The sequence below is a fragment of the Triticum dicoccoides genome, chromosome 2B, assembly GCF_002162155.2.
Source record: "Triticum dicoccoides isolate Atlit2015 ecotype Zavitan chromosome 2B, WEW_v2.0, whole genome shotgun sequence".
NCBI lineage: Eukaryota > Viridiplantae > Streptophyta > Magnoliopsida > Poales > Poaceae > Triticum > Triticum dicoccoides.
Genome location: NC_041383.1, coordinates 138052644 through 138073863, shown reverse-complemented (window position 1 = coordinate 138073863; position 21220 = coordinate 138052644).

The window sequence follows — 21220 nt, the reverse complement described above, 5'->3', positions numbered from 1 at the left end:
AGGGCACGCCCCCTGTCTCGTGGGCCCCTCGGGCAGCCACCGACGTACTTCTTCCTCCTATATATACCTACGTACCCCGAAAACATCCAGGAGCACCACCAAACAGAATTTCCACCGCCGTAACCTTCTGTATCCGTGAGATCTCATCTTGGAGCCTTCGACGGCACTCTGCCGGAGGGGGAATCGACCACGGAGGGCTTCTACATCAACAGCCTTGCCCCTCTGATGAGTTGTGACTAGTTTGCTACAGACCTATGGGTCCATAGTTATTAGCTAGATGGTTTCTTCTCTCTTTTTGGATCTCAATACAATGTTCTCCCCCTCTCTTGTGGAGATCGATTCGATGTAATCTCTTTTTGCGGTGTGTTTGTTAAGATCCGATGAATTGTGGGTTTATGATCAAGTTTATCTATGAATAATATTTGAATCTTCTCTGAATTCTTTTATGTATGATTGAGTTATCTTTGCAAGTCTCTTCGAATTATCAGTTTGGTTTGGCCTACTAGATTGGTCTTTCTCTCCACGGGAGAAGTGCTTAGCTTTGGGTTCAATCTTGCGGTGTTCTTACCCAGTGACAGAAAGGGTTGCAAGACACGTATTGTATTGTTGCCATCAAGGATAACAATATGGGGTTTATATCATATTGCATGAGTTTATCCCTCTACATCATGTCATCTTGCTTAATGTGTTACTCTGTTCTTATGAACTTAATACTCTAGATGCAGGCAGGAGTCGGTCGATGTGTGAAGTAATAGTAGTAGATGCAGGCAGGAGTCAGTCTACTTGTTCTGGACGTCATGCCTATATACATGATCATGCCTAGATAATCTCATACCTATGCGCTTTTCAATCAATTGCTCGACAGTAATTTGTTCACCCACCGTAATACTTATGCTATCTTTTGAGAAGCCTCTAGTGAAACCTATGGCTCCCGGGTCTATCTCTTATCATATTTGCTTTCAATCTACTTTATTTGCATCTTTACTTTTTGCATCTATATTATAAAATACCAAAAATATATTTATCTTATCATACCATCTCTATCAGATCTCACTTTCGCAAGTGGCCGTGAAGGGATTGACAACCCCTTTATTGCGTTGGTTGCGAGTTCCCAGTTTGTTTGTGTAGGTGCGTGGGACTTTTGAGGAGCCTCCTACTGGATTGATACCTTGGTTCTCAAAACTGAGGGAAATACTTACGCTACACTTGCTGCATCACCCTCTCCTCTTCGGGGAAAACCAACGCTAGCTCAAGACGTAGCAAGAAGGATTTCTGGTGCTGTTGCCGGGGAGGTCTTCGCTCAAGTCAAGACATACCAAGTACCCATCACAAACCCATCTCCCTCGCATTTACATTATTTGCCATTTTCCTCTCGTTTTCCTCTCCCCCACTTCACCCTTGCCGTTTTATTCGCCCTCTCTTTCCCAATCTCCTCCTCTCTTTCCCGTTTGCCTTTTCCCGTTGCCTTTTTGTTTGCTTGTGTGTTGGATTACTTGTTGCCATGGTGCAAGATAATACCAAATTGTGTGATTTCTTGAATACCAATATTAATGATTTCCTTAGTACTCCGATTACTCCTCTTAATGATGATGAGTCTTGTGAAATCAATGCTGCTTTGCTGAATCTTGTTATGAAAGATCAATTTGCTGGCCTTCCTAGTGAAGATGCCGCTACTCATATAAACAATTTTGTTGATTTGTGTGATATGCAAAAGAAGAAAGATACGGATAACAATATTGTCAAATTGAAGTTATTTCCGTTTTCACTTAGAGATCGTGCTAAAGTTTGGTTTTCGTCTTTGCCTAGAAATAGTATTGATTCTTGGAACAAGTGCAAAGATGCTTTTATCTCTAAGTATTTTCCTCCCGCTAAGATCATCACTCTTAGGAATGATATTATGTATTTTAAACAACTTGATCATGAGCATGTTGCCCAATCTTGGGAAAGAATGAAATTGATGCTTCGCAATTGCCCTACTCATGGTTTGAATTTATGGATGATCATACAAAAATTTTATGCCGGCTTGAACTTTGCTTCTAGAAATCTTTTAGATTTGGCCACGGGAGGCACCTTTATGGAAATCACGTTAGGAGATGCTACAAAACTTCTTGATAATATTATGGCTAATTATCCTCAATGGCACACCGAAAGATCTTCTAGTAAAAAATTGCATGCTATAGAAGAAATCAATGTTTTGAGTGGAAAGATGGATGAACTTATGAAGATGTTTGCTACTAAAAATAGTCCTCTTGATCCTAATGATATGATTTTGTCTTCCTTGATTGAAAATAATAATGAATCTATGGATGTGAATTTTGTTGGTAGGAATAGTTTTGGAAACAATGCTTATAGGGGAAATTTTAATGCTAGACCGTCCCTAGTAATTCCTCTAATAATTATGGAAATTCCTACAACAATTCTTATGGTAATTTTAATAAGATGACCTCTGATTTCGAAAATAGTGTGAAAGAATTTATGATTTCTCAAAAGAATTTTAATGCTTTGCTTGAAGAAAAATTTCTCAAAGTTGATGATTTGGCTAGGAACATTGATAGACTTTCGCTTTACGTTGATTCTCTTAAAATTAGATCTTCCCCTCCTAAGCATGATATCAATGAGTCTCTCAAAGTAATGAGAATTTCCATTGACGAGTGCAAGGAAAGAACCACTAGATTGCATGCTAAAAACGAAAGCTTTATAAAAGCGTGCTCTTCTTGTTTCCGTGAAAATAATGATGAGGATATTAAAGTTATTAATGCATCTCCGATTAGATCTATGTTTTGCAATATGAATTTTGATGATTATGGGACTGATGATGAATCAACTTTGCCTAGGCGTCCCAAGAATTCGGAGTCTTTAGATCTTAATGCTAAATTCGGTAAAAGTGAGATTGGAGAATCCTCAACTTCTAATAATGTTGAACCCACTATCTCGGATTTCAAGGAATTTGACTATGATAATTGCTCTTTAAAAGGTTGTATTTCCTTGTTGCAATCCGTTGTTAATTCTCCTCATGCTTATAGTCAAAATAAAGCTTTTACCAAACATATTGTTGATGCCTTGATGCAATCTTATGATGAAAAACTTAATTTGGAAGTTTCTATACCTAGAAACTTAATGATGAGTGGGAACCTACTATAAAGATTAGAATTAAAGATTATGAGTGTTTTGCTTTGTGTGATTTGGGTGCTAGTGTTTCCATGATCTTGAAGATTGCTCTTTAAATTTGCACCTTGCGGATTCCACCATTAAAAAGCCTATGGGAAGGATCAATGATGTTCTTATTGTTGCAAATATAAATTTGGTGCCCGTATATTTTATCGTTCTTGATATAGATTGCAATCTTTCTTGCCCTATTATTCTTGGTAGACCTTTCCTTAGAACGATTGGTGCGATTATTGATATGAAGGAAGGGAACATCATATTCCAATTTCCCTTAAAGAAAGGCATGGATCACTTTCCAAGAAATAAAGTCAAATTACCTTATGAATCTATCATGTGTGCTACTTATGAATTTAGTGCCAAAGATGGAACTCGTTAGATCTATCTTTGCTTTTATGCCTAGCTAGGGGCGTTAAACGATAGCGCTAGTTGGGAGGCAACCCAATTTTTCTTTATGTTTTTTGTTTTTGCTCCTGTTTAGTAATAAATCTTGCATCTACTCTCTGTTTAGATGTGTTTTTATATTTTAATTAGTGTTTGTGCCAAGTAGAACCTATAGGATAACCTACGATGATAGTTGATTTGATTCTGCTGAAAAACAGAAACTTTGCGATCACGAGCAAAAATTCAATAAATCACAGAAACGTGATTTTTCATTGATTGTTTTTTCTGATGATCAATAAACAAATTTTCCAGTACGTCCTATTTTTGTAGGATTTTTAGAGTTCCAGAAGTTTGCGTTAGTTACAGATTGCTACAGACTGTTCTGTTTTTCACAGATTCTGTTTTTCGTGTGTTGTTTGCTCATTTCAATGCATCTATGGCTTGTAAATTAGTTTATAAACCATAAGGAAGTTGGAATACAGTAGGTTTAACACAAAAATAAATAAAGAATGAGTTCATTGCAGTACCTTATGTGGTGGTTTTGTTTTCTTTCACTAACGGAGCTTATAAGATTTCCTGTTGAGTTTTGTGTTGTGAAGTTTTCAAGTTTTGGGTAAAGTTTTTATGGACTATGGAATAAGGAGTGGCAAGAGCCTAATCTTGGGGATGCCCAAGGCACCCCAAGATATTCAAGGATAGCCAAAAGCCTAAGCTTGGGGATGCGCCGGGAAGACATCCCCTCTTTCGTCTTCGTTCATTGGTAACTTTACTTGGAGCTCTATTTTTATTCACCACATGATATGTGTTTTGCTTGGAGCGTCGTGTATTATATTAGTCTTTGATTTTTAGTTTACCACAATCATCCTTGATGTACACACCTTTTTGGAGAAGCCTATTTTCTTAGAATTTGCTAGAATACTCTATGTGCTTCACTTATATCTTTTGAGCTTGATAGTTTTTGCTCTAGTACTTCACTTATATCTTTTAGAGCACGGTGGTGGCTTGATTTTATAGAAATTGATAGTCTCTCATGCTTCACTTATATTATTCTGAGAGTCTTTTAGAACAGCATGGTATTTGCTTTGGTTACAAATTTGGTCCTAGAATGATGAGCATCCAAGTTGGGTATAATAAAACCTATCATAGAAATTGAATTGGATGCTATGATCAATTTGTTGCTTGATAATTGTTTTGAGATATAAAGGTAGTAATGTTAGGGTCGTGATAGTGGGTAATTATGAAATTGAGAAATACTTTTGTTGAAGTTGGCAAGTCCCGTAGCATGCACGTATGGTTAAAGTTGTGTGACAAATTTGTTGCATGAGGTGCTCTTTTGATTGTCTTCCTTATGAGTGGCAGTCGGGGACGAGCAATGGAATTTTTTCCTACCAATCTATCCCTCTTGGGGCATGCGTAGTAGTACTTTGCTTCGAGGGTGAACTAGACTTTTGCAATAAGTATATGAGTTCTTTTTTGACTAATGCAAGTCCATGGACATATGCACACTTATCCTTTTACTTTGCTAGCCTTTATTTACCGCGCAACTTTCGCCGGTAGCATGAACCCTTTATTTACCTTCCTCAAAATAGCCACCATACCTACCTATTATGGCATTTCCATAGCCATTCCGAGATATATTGCCATGCAACTTTCCACCGTTTAGTTTATTATGACACGTTTCATCATTGTCATATTGCTCTTTGCATGATCATGTAGTTGACATCATATTTGTGGCAAAGCCACCTTCATAATCTTCATGCATGTCGCTCTTGATTAATTGCATATCCCGGTACACCGCCGGAGGCATTCATATAGAGTCATATATTGTTCTAGCTTTGAGTTGTAATTCTTGAGTTGTAAATCCATAAAAGTGTGATGATCTTCATTATTAGAGCATTGTCCTAATGAGGAAAGGATGATGAAGACTATGATTCCCCCACAACTCAGGATGAGGCTTCGGACTTTATAAAAATAAAAGAGGCCAAAGCAGGCCACCAAAAAGAAAAAAAAGAAAAAAAAGAAAAAAGAAGAAGAAAAAAAAGAAGAAGGAAAAAAAAGAGAAATAAAAAGAGGGAAAAAGAGAGAAGGGAAAATTGCTACTATCTCTTTTTCCACACTTGTGCTTCAAAATAGCACCATGATCTTCATGATAGAGAGTCTCATATGTTGTCACTTTCATATACTAGTGGGAATTTTTCATTATAGAACTTGTCTTGTATATTCCAATGATGGGCTTCCTCAAAGTGCCCTAGGTCTTCGTGAGCAAGCAAGTTGGATGCACACCCACTTAGTTTCTTTTGTTGAGCTTTCATATATTTATACCTCTAGTGCATCCGTTGCATGGCAATCCCTACTCGCTCACATTGATATCTATTAATGGGCATCTCCATATAGCCCGTTAATACGCCTAGTTGATGTGAGACTATCTTCTCCCTTTTTTTCCTCACAACCACCATATACCACCATTGTGCTATGTACATGGCTTGCGCTCATGTATTGCGTAAGAGTTGGAAAAGCTGAAGCGCGTTAAAAAGTATGAACCAATTGCTCAGCTCGTCATCGGGGTTGTACATGATGGGAGTATTTGGTGTATAAAAGACCCTTTCCTATTGCCGCACATTAACCAGATTGTTGACTCCATGGCCGGGTGTGACTTGTTATCATACCTTGACGCCTACTCAGGATACCACCAGATTATCATGACGAGAGAAGATGAAGAGAAGACAACATTAATCACCCCGTGTGGTACGTATTGCTTTTTACGGCTGCCTTTCGGGTTGAAAAGTGTTGGCACAACGTTTGCAAGAGCAGTCCAAATTGGTTTTGAGCCCCAGCTACATAGAAATATGGAAGCTTATATGGATGACATAGTGGTCAAAACCAAGGACAAGCCAACACTTGTACAAGATTTGGAAGAGACATTTGCAAATTTGCGCAAGATCAACCTCAAGGTGAACCCTCAGAAGTGTGTCTTCGGCGTTCCGTCCGGCAAACTTCTCGGGTTCTTTGTGTCACAACGTGGGATCGAGGCAAATCCAGACAAGATCAAGGCCATTGAGCAGATTGAGGCCCCTAGGCGGATCAAGGACGTGCGTCGGCTCACTGGTTGTGTTGCCGCCATGAGCAGATTCATCTCCAAGTGTGCTGAGCGTGCCCTTCCCTTTTTTTAAATCTTGAAAAAGGCGGGCCCAATGGAATGGACCCCAGAGGCCGAAGCAGGATTTGAAGAAATACCTCTCCTCCACTCCGATACTGGTTATGCCTAAACCACAAGAGCCGCTGCTGCTGTACCTAGCGGCAACAAATCAAGTGGTCAGCACTGCGCTAGTGGTGCAGAGGGAGGTCGACAAAGGGGCAGTGGCAATGGCAGGGCCTGGTACCAGCGAGGAGAGGCCCCCGGCAGGGTCTGACACCGGTGGGACAGGGCCCGCGCAACCAAATGAAGTGGTGCAGAAGAAGAAGATGATGCAGCACCAAGTTTACTTTGTCAGCTCCCTCTTGCAGGGGGCTAGGTCAAGGTACTCCGGTGTGCAGAACTTGCTCTTCGGCCTCCTTATGGCCTCGAGGAAGCTGTGTCATTACTTCCAAGCGCACGAAATCACCGTCATCACCCGCCTCCTGTTGCAACGGATACTGCATAACCCGGACGCAGCCGGGAGGATTGTGGAATGGGCCTTGGAGTTGTCGAGATTTGGTTTGAAGTTTAAAAGTACTTCCACGATCCAGAGCAGAGTCTTGGCAGAGTTCATTGCAGAGTGGACCTCGACGCCCGGCGAAGAGATCCAGGAGACCACTCTTCCCAGCAAAGAAACAAGTTGCAGCTGGATTATGTACTTTGATGGGGCTTTTTCGCTGCAAGGTGCCGGTGCTGGTGTGCTACTCGTCGCTCCCACCGGAGAGCATCTCAAGTATGTAATCCAGATGCACTTTTTTAGGGAGATGTCGACGAACAACACTACTGAATACGAGGGGTTGCTTGCCAGGCTCAGGATCGCGGTAGACCTCGGGATCAAGAAGCTCATCGTCAGGAGTGATTCATAGCTTCTCGTCAGGCAAGTCAACAAGGATTATCAAAGCTCGTTGATCGACGCCTACGTAGATGAGGTGAGGAAGTTGGAGGAGCGTTTTGACGGTATACTGGCGGAGCATGTTCCCCGAGTGGAGAATGACATCACCGACTACCTGTCGAAGAGTGCTGTCTTCAAACTATCTGTGGAACCAGGTACTTTTGTGCTTCGGTTAACTCAACCATCCGTTGAACCATCAATAGAGCAGAACAAGTGGAGGAAATCAGGTCCCGCCAAGTACTTTCCCACCAAGCTCCCATGAGCTGCTGGCAAATATGTTGCCATGGACACTGAGCCTGCCATGGGGCAACCGACTCCGACAGGGCGTCAAGCCCTGCCCGTAGAGATAGTCGCTCCCATGGCAGAGGAATTGCCTTTAGTCCTTACCGTCGAGCCCCAGGCTCCGGCATGGGCACAACATACCATTTGATTCCTCCAAATAGGGGAGCTTCCTGAGGAGGAGGAAGAAGCGAAGAAAGTAGCCCGTCGGTCTGCCATGTATCAGTTCGTTGACAACATTCTGTACAGAAAAAGACCGAATGGAGTGAAATTGAAGTGCATTCCCCGGGAGGAAGGACTGGAGCTGTTGGCAGAGATACATGGAGGCATATGTGGCTCCCACATAGGGTCAAGGGCCCTTGCCGGCAAGGCCTTCCGGCAAGGTTTCTTCTGGCCCACTGCCCTCCAGGATGCAATGGCACTAATAACCAAGTGTGAAGCATGTCATTTCCATTCAAGGAAGCTTCATCAGCCAGCTCAAACCCGTCAAACAATCCCTCTCTCATGGCCATTTTCGGTCTGGGGGATCAACATACTGGGCCCTTTCCCCCATGTAGTCGGGGGCTTTGAGTACTTGTACATTGCAATCGACAAGTTCACAAAGTGGTCGGAGGTGGAAGCAGTGAGGAAGGTGACAACGCAGTCAGCCGTCAAATTCTTCAAGGGGCTAGTCTACCGTTTTGGTGTGCCAAACAGAGTCATCGCCGGCAACAGCACGCAGTTCACAAGTCGTACCTTCATGCAATACACTGAAGACCTCAACAACAAGGTATGTTTCGCTTCCGTGGCGTACCCACGGAGCAACGGTCAGGCGGAGAGGGCAAATGCTGAAGTACTGCGAGGCCTGAGGACAAAGACTTTTGACAGGCTACACAAGAGCGAAAGGCGCTGGATTGATGAGTTGCTGGCGGTTCTTTGGTCGATTGAAACGATGTCAAATCGAGCCACAGGCCATACACCTTTTGCCATGGTAGACGGGGCAGAGGCAGTTCTCCCCATGGAACTAACATACGGGTCACCTCGAGTGCTCGCTTATGATGAGCTTGAGCAAGAGCGATTGCGGCAAGATGACGCAACGATCCTCGAGGAAGATCATCTTTGGGCAGCTGTGAGAGAAGCGCGCTACCAGCAAGCCTTACGCTATTACCATAGCCGCAAGGTTCATGCCCGAAGCTTTGAGGAAGGCGACCTTCTTCTTCGGCGCGTTCAATCGGCCAAGAATTCCAACAAGTTGACGCCAAAGTGGGAAGGACCTTATCGGGTAATACGAGTCACCGGGCCCGGTGCAGTCCGCCTGGAGACCGAAGATGCCATTCCAGTAAGCAACTCCTGGAACATCAAACATCTTCGCAATTTTTATAACCCACAAGTGTAGGGGATCGCAACAGCTTTCGAGGGTAAAGTATTCAACCCAAATTTATTGATTCGACACAAGGGGAGCCAAAGAATATTCTTGAGTATTAGCAGTTGAGTTGTCAATTCAACCACACCTGGATAACTTACTATCTACAGCAAGGTATTTAGTAACAAAGTAGTATGATAGTAACGGTAACGGCGGTAAAAGGTAAAGATAATAATAGCAATATTTTTGGTGTTTTGTAGTGATTGTAATAGTAGCAACGGAAAAGTAAATAAGCGAAGCACAATATATGAAAAGCTGGTAGGCAATGGATCAGTGATGGATAATTATGCCGGATGCGATTCCTCATGTAACAGCTATAACATAGGGTGACATAGAACAAGCTCCAATTCATCAATGTAATGTAGGCATGTATTTCGTAAATAGTCATACGTGCTTATGGAAAAGAACTTGCATGACATCTTTTGTCCTACCCTCCCGTGGCAGCGGGGCCCTAGTGGAAACTAAGGGATATTAAGACCTCCTTTTAATAGAGAACCGGACCAAAGCATGAACACATGGTGAATACATGAACTCCTCAAACTACGGTCATCACCGAGAAGTATCCCGATTATTGTCACTTCGGGGTTGTCGGATCATAACACATAATAGGTGACTATAGACTTGCAAGATAGGATCAAGAACACACATATAATCATGAAAACATAATAGGTTCAGATCTAAAATCATGGCACTCGGGCCCTAGTGACAAGCATTAAGCATAGCAAAGTCATAGCAACATCAATCTCAAAACACAGTGGATACTAGGGATCAAACCCTAACAAAACTAACTTGATTACATGATAAATCTCATCCAACCCATCACCGTCCAGCAAGCCTACGATCGAATTACTCACGCACGGCGGTGAGCATCATGAAATTGGTGATGAAGGATGGTTGATGATGACGACAGCGACGAATCCCCCTCTTCGGAGCCCCGAACGAACTCCAGATCAGCCCTCCCGAGAGAGATTAGGGCTTGGCGGCGGCTCCGTATCGTAAAACGCAATGAAACTTTCTCTCTGATTTTTTTCTCCGCGAGACGGAAGATATAGAGTTAGAGTTCAGGTTGGTGGAGGTCCGGGGGGCCCACGAGATAGGGGGACATGCCCTACAGGGGGGCGCCCCCTGTCTCGTGGGCAGGCCCTGGGCCCCCTGGTATACTTCTTTCACCCAGAAATTCTTATTAATTCCAAAAAGTGCCTCTGTGGATTTGCAGGTCATTCCAAGAACTTTTCTTTTCTACACATAAAACAACATCATGGCAGTTCTGCTGAAAACAGCGTCAGTCCGGTTTAGTTTCATTCAAATCATGCAAGTTAGAGTCCAAAACAAGGGCAAAAGTGTTTGGAAAAGTAGATACGTTGGAAACGTATCAACTCCCCCAAGCTTAAACCTTTGCTTGTCCTCAAGCAATTCAGTTGATAAACTGGAAGTGATAAAGAAAAACTTTTACAAAACTTTGTTTGCTCTTGTTGTTGTAAACATGAAAAGCCAGCATTCAGGTTTCAGCAATATTATAAACTAACCATACTCACAATAACACTTAGGTCTCACAATTACTCATATCAATAACATAATCAGCTAGCGAGCCATAATAATAAAACTCGGATGACAACACTTTCTAAAAACAATCATAACATGATATAACAAAATGGTATCTCGCTAGTGGGTGCTTTTTAATAAGAAGGTGATGACTCAACATAAAAGTAAATAGATAGGCCCTTCGCAGAGGGAAGCAGGGATTTTTAGAGGTGCCAGAGCTCAATTTTAAATTAGAGATTGAATAACATTTTGAGCGGCATACTTTCGTTGTCAACGCAACAACTATGAGATGGCTGTATCTTCCATACTACATGCATTATAGGCAGTTCCCACGCAGAATGGTAAGGGTTTATACTCCCCCAACCACCAACAAGTATCACTCCATGGCTTGCTCGAAACAACGAGTTCCTCCAGCTAACAATAGCCCTGGGGGAGTTTTTTTTAATTATTTTGATTTGCTTTGATCTTTTTGGATCATGGGACTGGGCATCCCGGTTACCGGCCCTTTCTCGTGAATGAGGAGCGGAGTCCACTACTCTGAGAATAACCCACCTAGCATGGAAGATATAGGAAGCCCTAGTGGAAACATGAGCGGCTAGAGCATACAAAACATAATTTCATTTGAAGATTTGGAGTTTGGCACATACAAATTTACTTGGAACGGCAGGTAAATACCGCATATAGGAAGGTATAGTGGACTCATATTGAACAACTTTCGGGTTTAAGGAATTTGGATGCACAAGTAGTATTCCCGCTTAGTACAGGTGAAGGCTAGCAAAAGACTGGGAAGCGACCAACTGAGAGAGCGATAACAGTCATAAACATGCATTAAAACTAATTCACACTGAGTACAAATATGAGTAGGATATAATCCACCATGAACATAAATATCGTGAATGCTATGTTGATTTGATTCAACTACACGCATAAACATGTGCCAAGTTGAGTCACTAAATTCATTCAAAGAAGGATACCATCCCATCATACCACATCATAATCATTCTAATAGCATGTTGGCACGCAAGGTAAACCATTATAACTCATAGCTAATCAAGCATGGCACAAGCAACTATAATCTCTAAATGTCATTGCAAATATGTTTACTTCATAATAAGCTGAATCAGGAACGATGAACTCATCATATTTACAAAAACAAGAGAGGTTGAGTTCATACCAGCTTTTCTCATCGCAATAAGTCCATCATATATCGTCATTATTACCTTTCACTAGCATGACCGAACGATGTGCATAATAATAAGAGTGCATGTGTATTAGACTAAGATGGAATCTACAAGCATGCAACTCAAGAGAGAAGACAAATAATATGGGCTCTAGATTAAATAAACAATCATGCAAATGAGAGCCACTAAGCATTTTCAATATGGTCTTCTCGACCCCGAAAGGAAAGAAAATAAAATAAAACTATTTACACGGGAAAGCTCCCAACAAGTAAAAGAAGAACTAGAAATCTTTTTGGGTTTTCATTTTAATTTCTACTACAAGCATGGAAATTAAACTAACTAATTTTTTTGGTTTTTCTTAAGGTTTATCAAACACACAAGAAGAAAACTAGAAAAAGGAAATTTAAACTAACATGGATAATACAATGAAAGAGTATGAGCACCAACAACTAGTGTGTGAACATGAATGTAAAGTCGGTGAGAAATACGTACTCCCCCAAGCTTAGGCTTTTGGCCTAAGTTGGTCTAATACCAGGGATCGCCCTGCTGATATCCATAAGTGAAACCGGGGTTGTACTGAGATGCAGCGGCAACCGCCTCCTGAGATGCAGCGTGTTGGTGAGCTGCCTCCACTCCCCTCTCGTATTCAGCTGCTTCTTCCCTGGTGACAACGTATCTTCCTTTTGCCTGATAATCAAAAAGGTAGGGAGCAGGAAGAGTAACAGGGACGACGTTGCGTCTGTCATAGATTAGTCGATAATGGAGGAATTGTTCATTCCTCTCAAGAAAATGATGATTAAACATAGCTTCTTTATCCAAATAAACAAGGGGTAAAATCATATATCCCTCTCGTGGGGCTATACCAAGAAAATTAGCCACACGGGTTGCATAAATTCCTCCAAATAAATTTCCCTTTCTACTATTATTCTGCAACCTACGTGCAACTATTACCCCAAGTTATAACCTTTAAAACCTAACACAGCACTCTTGAGGATACTCAGATCAGGGACACACATGTGACATGCTTCATCCTTACCGTTAATACATCTCCCGATGAAGAGAGCAAAATAATGTATAGGAGGAAAATGAATGCTCCCTACGGTAGCTTGTGCTATGTCCCTAGATTCTCCCACAGTAATACTAGCAAGGAAATCTCTAAATTCATATTTGTGAGGATCATTAATATTACCCCACTGTGGGAGTTTGCAAGCAGTTGTAAAATCCTCTAAATCCATAGTATAAGATGTATTATAAATATCAAATATGACACTAGGAGAATTACGTGTACAGTTATATTTAAACCTCCGCACAAAGGAATCAGTCAATTGATAGTACTGGGACACTTATCTTGTAGGAAGTCCTCCAGCTCGGCATTACGCACATACGCGTCAAATTCCTCCTTAAAGCCTGCTCTGACCATAAAATCATCGGATGGCCACTCACAAGCTCGTACATCCGCGTTCCTCGGAAATCCAACATCTTGGTCACGTATAGCAATCCTGGGCCCTTTCTTCATCAAGGAACCACCTTGGTACATTCTCCTCAACATATTTCTTTTTCAAGCAACAATCTCCCAAAGCAGTTTTGTGAATGGAGCTTTGAGCAAGTAGATCGAAAATTGCAGCGAAATGAGCTAGAACTCGTGCTTGAGCTGGATGGGGATTTTTTTGGGTAGAAGATGGAGTGTGTAGGTGCTGGCATAAGTGGAGGGGAGTTTCCAGGGCCCACGAGACAGGGGGGCGCGCCCTACAGGGGGGGCGCCCTCCTCTCTCGTGGCCTGGTGCTTGCCCCTCCTGCAGTGTTTTCAGTGCCTAAAATCCTCAAATATTCCAGAAAAAACATACTAAATTTGCAGGGCATTTGGAGCACTTTTATTTTCGGACTATTTTTTATTGCACGGATAATTCAGAAAACAGACGGATATTACTATTTGTGCTTTATTTATTCTAAATAACAGAAAGTAAAAAGAAAGTACAGAAGGTTGTGCCTTCTAGTTTCATCCATCTCATGATCATCAAAATGAATCCACTAACAAGATTGATCAAGTCCTGTTAACAAACTCATTCCGAATAACACGGAACTGGAGAAATTTCGAAGTGACACTAAGTTACCTCAACGGGGATATGAAAATTCCCAACAATAAGAATATCATACTTTTTCTTGATAGTAGGGAGAGGAAATTCAAAACCTCTAATAATAATTGATGGAATTTTCTCAATAGTATTTATGCTATGAACTTGGATTTGCTTCCTCGGAAAGTGTACCGTATTCTCATTTCCATTAACATGAAAGGTGGCATTGCCTTTGTTGCAATCATTAACAGCTCCTGCAGTATTTAAAAAGGGTCTACCAAGAATAATAAACATACTATCGTCCTCGGGAATATCAAGAATAACGAAGTCTGTTAGGATAGTAACATTCGCAACAACAACAGGCACGTCCTCACAAATGCCGATAGGTATAGCGGTTGATTTGTCAGCCATTTGCAACGATATCTCAGTGGGTGTCAACTTATTTAATTCAAGTCTACAGTACAAGGAAAGAGGCATAACACTAACACCGTCTCCTAAATCACATAAAGCTGTTTTAACATAATTTCTTTTAATAGAGCAAGGTATAGTGGGTACTCTGGGATCACCAAGTTTCTTAGGTATTCCACCCTTAAATTTATAGTTGGCAAGCATGGTGGAAATCTCAGTTTCAGGTGGTTTCCTCTTATTAGTGATGATATCTTTCATATATTTAGCATAAGGGTTTGTTTTAAGCATATCAGTTAAGCGCATGCGTAAGAAAATAGGTCTAATCATTTCAGCAAAACGCTCAAAGTCGTCATCATCCTTTGACTTGGATGGTTTAGGAGGAAAGGGCGTGTGTTTCTGAACCCATGGTTCTCTTTCTTTACCGTTCTTCCTAGCAATAAAATCTCTCTTATCATAATGTTGGTTTCTTGATTGTGGGTTATCAAGACTAACCGCAGGTTCAATTTCTATATCATTGTTATTGCTAGGTTGAGCATCTACATGAACATCATTATTAGTATTATCATCGGGTTCATGTTCATCTCTGGATTGTGTTTCAGCATCAGAGATAGAAGTATTATTAGGATTCTCGGGTGTTTCTTCATTATGTTCACTAGAAGTTTGCAAAGTCCTATAATTCTTCTTTTTCTTCTTCTTAGAATAACTAGGAGCATCTAGATTATTATTCTGAGAATCTTGTTCAACTCTTTTAGGGTGGCCTTCAGGATACAAAGGTTCCTGAGTCATTCTACCAGTTCTAGTAGCCACTCTAACAGAAAAGTCATTTTTATTATTTAATTCAGTAGGCAATTCATTCTGAGCCTTAAGTACTTGTTTAGCTTGGGAGCAATCATGGAAGCATGTTTACTAGTGAGTTTAAGTTATCTTTTAACTCTAGCTACATAATCATTCAAGCGTACTATCGTATAAGAATTATTCTTCAATTTTCTACCAACATAATCATTGAAATTTGCTTGTCTATTCATGAAATCATCAAATTCATCTAAGCAAGGGCTATGAAATTTAGTAGATGGGATTTCATCTTTATCATATCTATAGAGAGAATTTACCTTTACTACCTGTGTCAGGTTATCAAGACAATGTGTTTCTTCAACAGGCGGTATATTAAGAACAGGTATTTCTTCAATAGGAGGTAAATTCTTAACATATTCAGCTTTAATACCTTTCTCTTTCATTGATTTCTTTGCCTCTTGCATATCTTCAGGACTGAGAAATAAAACACCTATTTTCTTCGGAGTGGGTTTAGGAATGGGCTCAGGAGTTGGCTTAATTGGTTCGGGAATTGGCTCAGAAAGAGTCCAATTACTCTAATTAGTCAACATATTATTCAATAATATTTCAGCTTCATCGACTGTTCTTTCCCTGAAAACACAACCGGCACAACTATCCAAGTAGTCCTTGGAAGCATCGGTTAGTCCATTATAGAACATATCAAGTATTTCATTTTTCTTAAGTGGATGATCAGGAAAAGCATTAAGTAATCGGAGAAGCCTCCCCCAAGCTTGTGGGAGACTCTCTTCTTTGATTTGCACAAAGTTATATATTTCCCGCAAGGCAGCTTGTTTTTTATGAGCAGGGAAATATTTAGTAGAGAAGTGATAAATCATATCCTGGGGACTACGCACACAACCAGGAGCAAGAGAATTATACCAAGTCTTAGCATCACCCTTTAATGAGAAGGAAATATCTTAAGGATATAAAAATAGCGAGACTTCGCATCCTAAGTAAACAGGGTAGCTATATCATTCAAATTGGTAAGATGTGCCACAACAGTTTCAGATTCAAGGCCATAAAAAGGATCGGATTCTACCAAAGTAATAATTTCAGGATCAACAGAGAATTCATAATCCTTATCAGTAACACAGATAGGTGAAGTAGCAAAAACAGGGTCAGGTTTCATTTTAGCATTAAGAGATTGCTGCTTCCATTTAGCTAATAGTTTCTTAAGATCATATCTATCTGTGTAAGCAAAAATAGCTTCAGCAGCTTCTTTATTCATAACATATCCCTCAGGAACAACATGCAGTACATAATCATTTGGAGAATTTTCATCAGCACAATCATCAATAATAGCATCTTCAGTAATTTCATTCTCTCTAGCCCTAGCAAGTTGTTCATTAAGAAATTCACCTAATGGCACAGTAGTATCACGCACAGAAGTAGTTTCATCATAAGTTTCATGCAAAGCAGAAGTGGCATCATCGATAACATGCAACATATCAGAATTCATAGCAGTAGCAGGTTTAGGTGTCGCAAGCTTATTAATAACAGAAGGAGAATCTAGTGCAGAGCTAGATGGCAATTCCTTACCTCCCCTCGTAGGTGAGGGCAAAATCTTGGTTTTAGCGTCTTTCAAGTTCTTCATAGTCATCAACAGATATAAATCCCAAGTGACTCAGAGAATAGAGCTATGCTCCCCGGCAACGGCGCCAGAAATTAGTCTTGATAACCCACAAGTGTAGGGGATCGCAACAGCTTTCGAGGGTAAAGTATTCAACCCAAATTTATTGATTCGACACAAGGGGAGCCAAAGAATAGTCTTGAGTATTAGCAGTTGAGTTGTCAATTCAACCACACCTGGATAACATAGTATCTGCAGCAAGGTATTTAGTAACAAAGTAGTATGATAGTAACGGTAACGGTGGTAAAAGGTAAAGATAGTAATAGCAATATTTTTGGTGTTTTGTAGTAATTGTAATAGTAGCAACAGAAAAGTAAATAAGCAAAGCACAATATATGAAAAGCTCGTAGGCAATGGATCAATGATGGATCATTATGCCGGATGCGATTCCTCATGTAATAGCTATAACATAGGGTGACATAAAACTAGCTCCAATTCATCAATGTAATGTAGGCATGTATTCCGTAAATAGTCATACGTGCTTATGGAAAAGAACTTGCATGACATCTTTTGTCCTACCCTCCCGTGGCAGCGGGGTCCTAGTGGAAACTAAGGGATATTAAGGCCTCCTTTTAATAGAGAACCGGACCAAAGCATTAACACATGGTGAATACATGAACTCCTCAAACTACGGTCATCACCGTGAAGTATCCCGATTATTGTCACTTCGGGGTTGTCGGATCATAACACATAATAGGTGACTATAGACTTGCAAGATAGGATCAAGAACACACATATATTCATGAAAACATAATAGGTTCAGATCTGAAATCATGTCACTCGGGCCCTAGTGACAAGCATTAAGCATAGCAAAGTCATAGCAACATCAATCTCAGAACATAGTGGGTACTAGGGATCAAACTCTAACAAAACTAACTTGATTACATGGTAAATCTCATCCAACCCATCACCATCTAGAAAGCCTATGATGGAATTACTCACGCACAGCAGTGAGCATCATGAAATTGGTGATGGAGGATGGTTGACGATGACGACAGCGACGAATCCCCCTCTCCGGAGCCCCGAACGGACTCCAGATCAGCCCTCCCGAGAGAGATTAGGGCTTGGCGGCGGCTCCGTATCGTAAAACATGATGAAACTTTCTCTCTGATTTTTTTCTCCGCGAGACGGAAGATATAGAGTTGGAGTTGAGGTCGGTGGAGGTCCAGGGGGCCCACGAGATAGGGGGGGCGCCCTACAGGGAGGGGCGCCCCCTGTCTCGTGGACAAGCCCTGGGCCCCCTGGTGTATTTCTTTTGCCCAGAAATTCTTATTAATTCCAAAAAGTGCCTCCGTGGATTTGCAAGTCATTCTGAGAACTTTTCTTTTCTACACATAAAACAACATCATGGCAGTTCTGCTGAAAACAGCGTCAGTCCGGGTTAGTTTCATTCGAATCATGCAAGTTAGAGTCCAAAACAAGGGCAAAAGTGCTTGGAAAAGTAGATACGTCGGAGACGTATCAACTCCCCCAAGCTTAAACCTTTGCTTGTCCTCAAGCAATTCAGTTGATAAACTGAAAGTGATAAAGAAAAACTTTTACAAACTATGTTTGCTCTTGTTGTTGTAAACATGGAAAGCCAGCATTCAGGTTTCAGCAATATTATAAACTAACCATACTCACAATAACACTTAGGTCTCACAATTACTCATATCAATAACATAATCAGCTAGCGAGCCATAATAATAAAACTCGGATGACAACACTTTCTCAAAACAATCATAACATGATATAACAAAATGGTATCTCGCTAGCCCTTTTTGATACCACAAAACATAAATGCAGAGCACCTTTAAGGATCAAGGACTGACTAAACATTGTAATTCATGGTAAAAGAGATCCAGTCAAGTCATACTCAATAGAAATCAATAATAATGAATGCAAATGACAGTGTGCTCTCCAGCGGGTGCTTTTTAATAAGAAGGTGATGACTCAACATAAAAGTAAATAGATAGGCCCTTCGCAGAGGGAAGCAGGGATTTTTAGAGGTGCCAGAGCTCGATTTTAAAATAGAGATTGAATAACATTTTGAGCGGCATACTTTCACTGTCAATGCAACAACTATTAGATGGCTGTATCTTCCATACTACATGCATTATAGGCAGTTCCCACACAGAATGGTAAAGGTTTATACTCCCCCAACCACCAACAAGTATCACTCCATGTCTTGCTCGAAACAACGAGTGCCTCCAGCTAACAACAGCCCTGGGGGAGTTTTGTTTAATTATTTTGATTTGCTTTGATCTTTTTGGATCATGGGACTGGGCATCCCGCTTACCGGCCCTTTCTCGTGAATGAGGAGCGGAGTCCACTCCTTTGAGAATAACCCACCTAGCATGGAAGATATAGGCAGCCCTAGTGGAAACATAAGCGGCTAGAGCATACAAAACAGAATTTCATTTGAAGGTTTGGAATTTGGCACATACAAACTTACATGGAACGGCAGTTAAATACCGCATATAGGAAGGTATAGTGGACTCATATGGAACAACTTTGGGGTTTAAGGAGTTTGGATGCACAAGCAGTATTCCCGCTTAGTACAGGTGAAGGCTAGCAAAAGACTGGGAAGCGACCAACTGAGAGAGCGACAACAGTCATAAACATACATTAAAACTAATTCACACTAAGTACAAACATGAGTAGGATATAATCCACCATGAACATGAATATCGTGAATGCTATGTTGATTTGATTCAACTACATGCATAAACATGTGCCAAGTTGAGTCACTCAATTCATTCGAAGGAGGATACCATCCAATCATACCACATCATAATCATTCTAATAGCATGTTGGCACGCAAGGTAAACCATTATAACTCATAGCTAATCAAGCATGGCACAAGCAACTATAATCTCTAAATGTCATTGCAAATATGTTTACTTCATAATAAGCTGAATCAGGAACGATGAACTCATCGTATTTACAAAAACAAGAGAGGTCGAGTTCATACCAGCTTTTCTCATCTCAATAAGGCCATCATATATCGTCATTATTGCCTTTCACTAGCACGACCGAACGATGTGTATAATAATAAGAGTGCACGTGCATTGGACTAAGATGGAATCTGCAAGAATTCAACTCAAGAGAGAAGACAAATAATATGGGCTCTAGATTAAATAAACAATCATGCAAATGAGAGCCATTAAGCATTTTCAATATGGTCTTCTCGACCCCCAAAGGAAAGAAAAGAAAATAAAACTATTTACATGGGAAAGCTCCCAACAAGTAAAAGAAGAACTATAAATCTTTTGGGGTTTTCATTTTAATTTCTACTACAAGCATGGAAATTAAACTAACTAATTTTTTTGGTGTTTCTTAAGGTTTATCAAACACACAAGAAGAAAACTAGAAAAAGGAAATTTAAACTAACATGGATAATACAATGAAAGAGTATGAGCACCGACAACTAGTGTGTGAACATGAATGTAAAGTCGGTGAGAAATACATACTCCCCCAAGCTTAGGCTTTTGGCCTAAGTTGGTCTAATACTAGGGATCGCCCTGCTGATATCCATAAGTGAAACCGGGGTTGTACTGAGATACAGCGGCAACCGCCTCCTGAGCTACAGCGTGTTGGCGAGCTGCCTCCACTCCCCTCTCGTATTCACCTACTTCCTCCCTGGTGACAACATATCTTCCTTTTGCCTGATAATCAAAAAGGTAGTGAGCGGGAAGAGTAACAGGGACAACGTTGCGTCTGTCATAGATTAGTCGATAATGGAGGAATTGTTCATTCCTCTCAAGAAAATGATGCTTAAACATAGCTTCTTTATCCAAATAAACAGGTGGTAAAATCATATCTCCCTCTCATGGGGCTATACTAAGAAAATTAGCCACACGGGTTGCATAAATTCCTCCAAATAAATTTCCCATTCTACTATTATTCTGCAACCTACGTGCAACTATTGTCCCCAAGTTATAACCTTTAAAACCTAATACAGCACTCTTGAGGATACTCAGATCAGGGACACACATGTGACATGCTTCATCATTACCATTAATACATCTACCGATGAAGAGAGCAAAATAATGTATAGCAGGAAAATGAATGCTCCCTATGGTAGCTTGTGCTATGTCCCTAGATTCGCCCACAATAATACTAGCAAGGAAATCTCTAAATTCAGATTTGTGAGGATCATTAATATTACCCCACTGCAGGAGTTTGCAAGCACTTGTAAAATCCTGTAAATCCATGGTATAAGATGTATTATAAATATCAAATATGACCCTAGGAGAATTACGCGTACAGTTATATTTAAA